The 8,509-nt window shown below is 36.8% G+C and overlaps 1 pseudogene; it reads right to left on the bottom strand.

The window, feature by feature from the left end:
* Positions 1 to 182: 182 nt before the first annotated feature.
* LOC121477250 lies at positions 183 to 1,040 on the bottom strand (annotated as a pseudogene).
* Positions 1,041 to 8,509: the final 7,469 nt, after the last annotated feature.

Below are 8,509 nucleotides of genomic sequence, written 5' to 3'. Positions count from 1 at the left end.
CTTCCTCCAGATGTGCTATCCTCAAGTCCTCTAATCTTGTGGTCCATCAGCTCACACAATGGGATAGCTGGTTGCTGTGGCAATTCTACAATGGTTGTTCTGGTCTTAGGCCATTTTTATATAGCCATTCCAGCCCCATTCTGGACCCCAACTGTTTTTGATAATCCAAAACTTATTATTTGAATCTGTTCCTTCAAAGCCATAGCCAGCCACCAGAACACCATGATCTAGATCTTTGCTGCTGCAGTCTGGATCAAAATAAATGCCTGACTTGTAGCCCTGGAAATGCCTGCATCAGTAGCAACAGAGATGGGCCCTAGAGTTGCCACTGCCTTCATTAGGGTCTTTTCCCATTGAGGGAGGTCCATGAAGCCAGTGTCATTAGCAGCAGAACACTCAGTCTTGTCGTTACAGGTCTCTATGTCCTTTCCAAGATATGGATAAGATTCCTCTGAATCCAGGCCTCCATTGTCTTTAACATGATGAAAGGCGTTATCCATCAGGCCACCACTGCAGCCCTCATTGCCTTGAGCCTTAGAGCAGTCCACCAGGTTCTGCTCACTCAGTGGCACAAGTTTGCCTGTTTTCTGGAACATCTGTCTTTTGAGGACACCAGTTGCACTAAAAGTCCAACAAGAACCACACTGACCCTGATTCTGCACAGGAGTTACGTAGCCTTTCTCTCTCCAGTCCACAGATTTGGGGATCTCAGCAAAGATAGGTTCTTGGAACACTTTCCCTTTCTTGTGCTTCTGGTTTGGAAAGTCATTCATCATCTGCCTGAATTCTTCATTGGTCATGTCACCAAAGGTATTCATCGCCATTGTGAAGCCATGTTTCCCTTGGCTATATTCTCCATTATGCAGTTCAATCATTTTCATATTCTCCCACACTGAACTCCTCTATCCTTCTTCATTCATGCCATATAATCTGTGCATTGCCTTCCACTGGTACCATTGTGCATTTAAGCTTTGATCGAGTTTTGGAGCTGCTGAGGCTATACACAAGCAAAGGGCAGACAAGAAGAGTGAACAATTCATGTTTCAAAAACCTGCGGCATCCACAGCTGCGCAGGTGCACCCCACGGATCGCCAAGGCCCACGAGTCTAGTGTATTATTTTCTAAGTATCTCTTTACTTTGGTTATTAATTGCTATACTTGGCATTATTAATTGATATACTTGGCATCTCCCACATTAAGAGCATACATATTCATGATTGGTAGGTCTTCTTGCTGGATTGATCCTTTAAGTATGATATAGTGTCTGTCTTCATCTCTTACTACAGTCTTTGGGATAAACTTTAATTGGTCTGATTTGAGGATTGCTACCCCAGCTTTCCTTTGAGGAGCATCTGAATGGTAGATGGTTTTCCACTCCTTCATTTACAGGCTGGAAGTGTCCTTAGGTCTAAAATGAGTCTTTTACAAGACAGCAAATAGATGGGACTTTCTTTTTTATCCAGTCTGATACCCTGTGTCTTTTGATGGGATCATTTAGCCCATTCACATTCAGAGTAACTATTGAAAGATATGAATTTATAGTGTTATTGTAATACCTATTCTGTCCCTGTTTTTGTGGATTATTTCCTTGAACTCCCTCTTTCTTCTACAGGGTCCCCTTTAATATTTATTGTAGAGATGGTTTGGTGGTCACATAGTCTTTCAGTTTCTGCCTATTCTGGAAGCTCTTTTTCTCTCCTATTCTGAATGGAAGTCTTCTTATTTAGGACCGTGAATATATCCTGCCAGCCCTTTCTGGCCTGACTGGTCTCTGTGGAGAGGTCTGCTGTTAATCTGGTATTTCCCCCCATATAAATTAAGAATCTCTTGTCTCATGCTGCATTAAGAACTTTCTCTTAAATGTGTGGGAAATATCAGAAAGGGAGACAGAACATAAAGACTCCTAACTCTAGGAAATGAACTAGAGGTGGTGGAAGGGGAGGAGGGTGGGGGGGTGGGGGTGAATGGGTGATGGGCACTGAGGGGGGCACTTGACGGGATGAGCACTGGGTGTTATTCTGTACGTTGGTAAATTGAACACCAATAAAAATAAATTTATTATCAAAAAAAGAATTTTCTCTTAATCTTTGAAATTTGCAAGCTTTACTATTAAATGTGAGGTGTGGAATGGTTTGTATTGATTGGGGGGGGTCATCTCTAACTCTTGGATCTGAATGCTTGTTTCCCTCCCCAAATTAGGGAAGTTCTCAGCTATGGTTTGTTCAAATATACTTTGTGGTCCTATCTATCTCTCAGTCTCTTCTGGAGTCAAATTATATGTAAATTCTTCCTTATCAAGCTATCATTTATTTCCCTAACCCTTTCTTCATTGGCTCTTAATTGTTTTTCTCTTTTTTCCTCAGCTTTCTTCCTTACCATCAACTTGTCTTCTATGTCACCCATTCTCTCTTCCACCTCATTAACCCTAGCAGTTAGGAAATCCAGTTTGGATTGCATCTCATTTAGTCTCTTTTTAATTTAGGCCTGATTAGATCTCACTTCTGCAATAACAAAGTCTCTAGAGTCTTTAGGCTTTTTTCCAGAGCCACCTGTAGCTTTGTATTTGTACTTCTGAATTGACTTTTTGACATCGGATTTAAATCCAAATTCTGTAACTCTGTTACAGAGAGTACTATTACTGGTTCTTTCTTTTTTGGTGAATCCTTCTAGTTACTTTGTCCAGTGCAGAGTGGCTGTATGAGTGGGCTGAAACAAAAATATCAACCACACCCTAAGTAAAATATACCCTAGATGATTCCGAAGAGGTCAGAGACCAAAAAAATAAAAAATAAATAAATAAAAATAATAAAAAAAAACAGAGCAACATAAAACAAAAGGATCACTAAAGTGAAAAACAAATTTTAAAACAAATTAGTAAAAATAAAAGGTGAAAAACCACAGAGAATAAGAAAAAAAAAGGAAAATAGAAAAAAAAGTAAAAAAGAGAAAAAAGGCAGGGGGGCAGCGGGGGATGGTGGTGGTGAATAAATGACAGTGGAGATAATGTAGTCTACCTGAGGGGACCTAGAGGGTAATCCTCTTGGTTTTGAGTGTATATTTTTCTGTATGTTAGAGCATGCTCTATCCTAAATTTATTTGAATTTATCCTAAATTTAAAAAATTTAGGTGGTGTTTTGGTGTTTTGAACACCAGAACATAAACAAGATAAAAGAGGGGGGTGCAGAATGGGAAGGAAGAGAGAATATAATCTCACAGAATGAATCAGCACATTATTCCACTTGTTTCTGGGTGTATGTTGACGTGTGTTAAAAAGTATTAACTTACACCATTGTAAAACAAAACGAGGCAGAAAAAGCAAGAAACAAAAACCCATAACTCATATATCTCCCAAAATTCAATTATGTTGAAGGGAATCCAGAAGTGAAAAATACATCTAAGACATACAATTGTAGAAATATGAAAGTCAAAAAGGAAAAAAACTTAAAAATGAAGAGGTGGTAAAATATTATAGTTAAGGTGGGAAAAGAGAAAGAATACTGGAAATTTTTAGTCTAATATGAAAATGAGTCATAATGGAAAAGGGGGGGAAAAGGGGCCCTCTAGTTCTAGATTCTATTTTCCCTTGATTTTCCCTCAGTCATGGAGATTTCAGTGCTGCTTGGTCAATAAACTTGCTCTTCCCCAGTTCTTCCAGCTGGTCTTCTGGGGGAGGGGCCTGCGGTGCTGATTCTCAGGTGTCTGTGCCTGGGGGAGATGCCCCATCCCCTGCCAGGTGCCGGGCTCAGTGAAAGCTGTGCTCCTCTTAGTGCCCCTCCCAACTTTCTTTTTATTGATTTATTTAGCCTTTCTATCTTTTAGAAAGCCAAAACTTTTCTCTCTGTAGCATACCAGCTATTCTCTCTTTGAATCTCAGGTCGAATAAGTAGGTGTTCAGGATGTTTTGAAATTCATCTAGGTAAGTTTGTCAGGCCAGGTGAGTTGAGGGCCCCAACTCTTCCACCATCTTGCTCTTCCCTCCTCTCTCACAGGTACTTAAACATGGATTAAATTGAAGAATTTTTGGAATTTTCAGAGTGGCAGTGCAAAGACTATTTGGATTAATTAGAAGATAGTTAATCAAAAAATAGCATAGACAAGTTCCTTTTCAAATGAGGAAGGAAAGCTAATGTAAACCTAGAAGACTAACATGGTTATCCTTCACAGCATAATAATAATAATAAGCCCAGTCCACCTAGAAGAGGTATAAGGACTTACCCTGCCTTTATTGCAACTTTTTATAGCTTCAAGTTCATTGTAGGAGATAAGACATATTATACTACAGTAAATCTTGTCAAATATCTCAAAAATGGAAAAAAAAGAAAAGAAAAGAAGTTTTGTGGATATGGAAAGAAATGTTAAGTTCTCCTACCATTTTGGTATTTTTTATAACATATGTGTCCAAAGCAATAGCTTTATGTGACATATCGGATACCTTTAATGAAACATAATATGTATAGAATCATTTATTTGAGGAACTTTCTGAGTTTTTTCAGGATGATAATTTGGCACAATGTGGTACAAACATGCTCAGAAACTTTACACAAGTAGATCTTTTGCAAAAGCATACGGTAAACTTTAGTGGTTTATTTGATAATTATTGAGTAGTATCCCATGTGATTTTCATAAATCTTTTTAACAATAACATGTTTTTTTTTAATTTCACTACAAAGATATTTTAAATAGTTTGCTTAACGTGAGGTGTTTGGGTATTTACCCCATAGATCATTAACCCAGGAACTTTGCCAAGTGTGTATTTATAATTTTTCCTGAGTACTCAACCTGGCACTAAATATTTCCTTATGGCATATCATAATGGAAAACAATGACATGTAACATTAAATAAGTTAGGGATATGTTTCAGATAGCATTTCTGATAGCCAAATATAACTATCTCTTTAAAAAAGTGAAACTATGACTGAAAATATGATGAAAACATATATCTGGATGATTTTTGGAAGAGTTCCTTAACAGCTTTTGGAAACTTAAATAAGAGACTTAAACTTAGGTTTTTAATTGGTAACCTCTAGTTTTCTGAGAAGCAAATTGTAATGAATATGTCATTTGTCATATTGTAAGTTGCTTTTTTAATTATAAAGCTGACTTTGACATTTTAATTCTATTTTACACCTTTGAAATATTTACTGATTCCATACAACTGACTGTATCCCATTTCTCTGTATCTCTTTTAACAAGTATATAAATCAGAAATATACTGTAACAAAGGCTTGACTCATGGAATATGTGAAAAAGACCAGTGTCTTGCACTTGTATAGACACTTCTCACAAATTATTGCAGATTTTTCTAAATGTTCTGCTTATACAGTTTCCTTATTCAATATCTGTCATGTTTATTGAATTTGATGTCTTGAAATTGCATCAGAATAAGCTTTTGGAGGGTAAGAAAGGGTTGGAAGTGTTCACTTCATTTTGGTCTCATCTTGTGAGGAAATCATTGGACTCTTGAAGGAAGAAAGTTGCAATGGTGATCGAAGGAAGTATCTATTATTTCTATGCTACTTCTAATTTTAAAAATACCTGACGAGATTCAGGGATGCCTACATAATGAGGCAATGTATCTGACCTTTATGATTTTAGTCCTGCAAGGTTATGTTTCTATTATGGGTTGAATTTTGTTTCCCCAAAAGGTGTTGAATTCCCAATCCCCAGTTCTTAACCCCAGGTTTTTTTTTTAATTTTTATTTATTTATGATAGTCACAGAGAGACAGAGAGAGAGGCAGAGACATAGGCAGAGGGAGAAACAGGCTCCATGCACCGGGAGCCTGATGTGGGATTCGATCCCGGGTCTCCAGGATTGCGCCCTGGTCCAAAGGCAAGCGCCAAACCACTGCGCCACCCAGGGATCCCTTAACCCCAGGTTTTTATGAATGTAACCTCATTTGGCCTTTGTAGATGATGAAGTTCAAAATAGTGATGAACTGCTCATATTTCATTAGCATACTATATTACCTCATACATGTGAAGTGTAACACTCACCCAGGGAATTTTGCCAAATCGAGAAATAGGTTCTAAGACTCTCATAAGCCATATATGATACTAGACTACTAAGGAGGAGGATATAGAATGGAAAATATAGTTTCCAATGCTTGATGGAAACATCAAGCATTCATTTTCTGCACATTTCAGTGGCCTATACTACTTACTTGCAAGAAGAGGAGGTGTGTGTCAGGTGGGTGCAGGATCTGACATGAGGTAAAAGTATCATGCTCCATAGGAGCCAATATATTTTGTTACAATTTCTTAGACATAGCTTCTAGAGGTCTCTCAAGACATAATGCCTAGAATCATCATACTCATAAGAAGCTATGGCTTCTTATCTAGTAGTTTTTAGATCTCTGAGTCCAGATTACATTTGCCAACAGAGGTTATTTTCGATCATAATCTTTGTTGCTTAGAAACGTAGAGGACATACCACCTTATTAAGTTGCCAGGGGAACAGAGTTAGAAAATTAACCTAAAGTCAAATTCTCATGAAGAAGAATTAAAGGTTTCATTAATCTATTACCCATAATACTTAGTAACATAATATTAGTGGAATTAAGCCACTCTCTAGTAGTATTTTGCACTTGGAGGATGTAGGATACATTAAACCATTGAGTATTTTCACTGTGTTCAGCTCAGTATTCGAGGTGTAGTATACTCTAAGAGATCTATGGGGTTGTAGTACACCTCCATGGGGTAAATGTAGACTCTTGTACATTTATGAAGAAACCATGATCCACATTAAGTAACTACTTCCTTTGTCGAAATAACCATTATCTTCCGTGTTTCTCTTCTCAGTCATTACTCCTGTGTTTCTAGGACTTTTTGCTCTAGCATACCCTCTAGTCCTTTTATTCCACTACACCTTCAAATATTCTTGCTGACTTAATCATAACTCTTTTGTGCTACAATCAACTTTATCAAGAACTTTCTTCTCTCGGAAATTTACAAAAATAATACTATTTTTGCTCATCGTCTTGGGGCATATATTGCTTAATTAATAAGCTGTTTCCATATTTTAGTAACATGTTTGAATTTCACCAGGAATCCTTAAATCATCAACTTCAGGGAATTTTTATCAAGGGATATTCAGGCAACATATCCAGTATTTAAAAGATATTACTTTGGGCATGTGTTCTGTTTACAGCCCTAATATCCTTTAATCATGTTCTATTGTTGTCATGTGTGAAGTTGATTCTATTAAATGTTTTATTTTTCTTTTGACTTGTCATTGGATTATAATGTTAAATCGTTTTCTATTTTCTTGTCCTTCTACTTGTGAATAATATATGTTTACTTTTTGTGTTTGAAGCTGACTTTCATGTTTTCTCTTTTCCCTTTTTTGTAATTGAACTTCTTTACACTGCTCCAGAACCAGAATTTCAAACAAAATGTAACCACATAAACACACATACACAAAGACCCTTATCAAAAAGCAAAAAAAAAAAACAAATTTAACTTTGATATTGATCTTGTGCAGCTATGGTTTCCTTAGATCTATACTAAGAAAAAATTCACAAATCTTGTTCTTAATTTTTGAAGAGCACCTAAACACTCACACACAGCCTGCAGAGTGCAACACATCAGTTAATTGAAAAGACTTATAGAGTCACCATAAAGCATATTAATGTAAATCTTTTTATAAGGGCAAAAGATACTATAGAGCAGAAAAAAAAGAGAGTTCAGGCAAGATTTAGGGGCCCCAAAACTTCCAGAAGCACCTGCCTTAAGCCTTACTATGAACACAAGGATGTATTTTGTTTCTAGATTGAATTACCAAAATTTGTAAAACAAATACTAATTTGGGGAGAGCAACTGGAAAGTTTCCAGTGAGGTCTTTCATGACCCTGTTTACATAATTAATTCAGGCTAACTGGTTACACAAGGTGTAAGCTATCAATAAACCAACTGGGCCTAAGAGCCACAAGAGAGTTTCAGGTATTAAATAGCACACGATAAATCATTAGTAAATGCCTAAAGGTAAATGCCTTTATCTTGGCTGAAAGACAGTGCCGGATTTCCAGGCATCCACAAAATAAGCACAGAGCTGTGTGACTAGAGCTGAAAATAACTGTATACTAAATGATAATTGCATGTTCATTATTATAGGGCCTTTATAAAAATAATAAAAATATAAAAATTCAAACAAATTGCCTTTTTAGAAATATTAAGTATGCTTGTATAATAAGATAACTTTGGCTATATGAAAAATCATCCCAAAGATTTAATGGTTTAAAACAACAATCATTTATTTAGCTCCTGATTCTGCTATTTAGCAATTTGGGCTGGGCTCAGCTAGGCTCTTCTTCTAGTTTAAAATGCGTCTGTTTATGTGTGTACAGTGAGCTGCTGGGTTGATTGGTTTCTTGTTGCTTTGGAAGACCTCTGATATGGTTCATTACTGTTTTATTGGCCTCTCATGACATGTTGATAGGATGCCTTGGTAGGGTTCCCAGAGTGAAAGTCTGCAAGATTTTTTGAAGTCTAGTCTCAGAGCTGGTACAGTGG

Source organism: Vulpes lagopus, chromosome 17 (genome assembly GCF_018345385.1).
Source record: "Vulpes lagopus strain Blue_001 chromosome 17, ASM1834538v1, whole genome shotgun sequence".
Lineage (NCBI taxonomy): Eukaryota > Metazoa > Chordata > Mammalia > Carnivora > Canidae > Vulpes > Vulpes lagopus.
The sequence above is the reverse complement of the archived record's forward strand: the minus strand, read 5'-3'. Positions and strand labels throughout refer to the sequence as shown.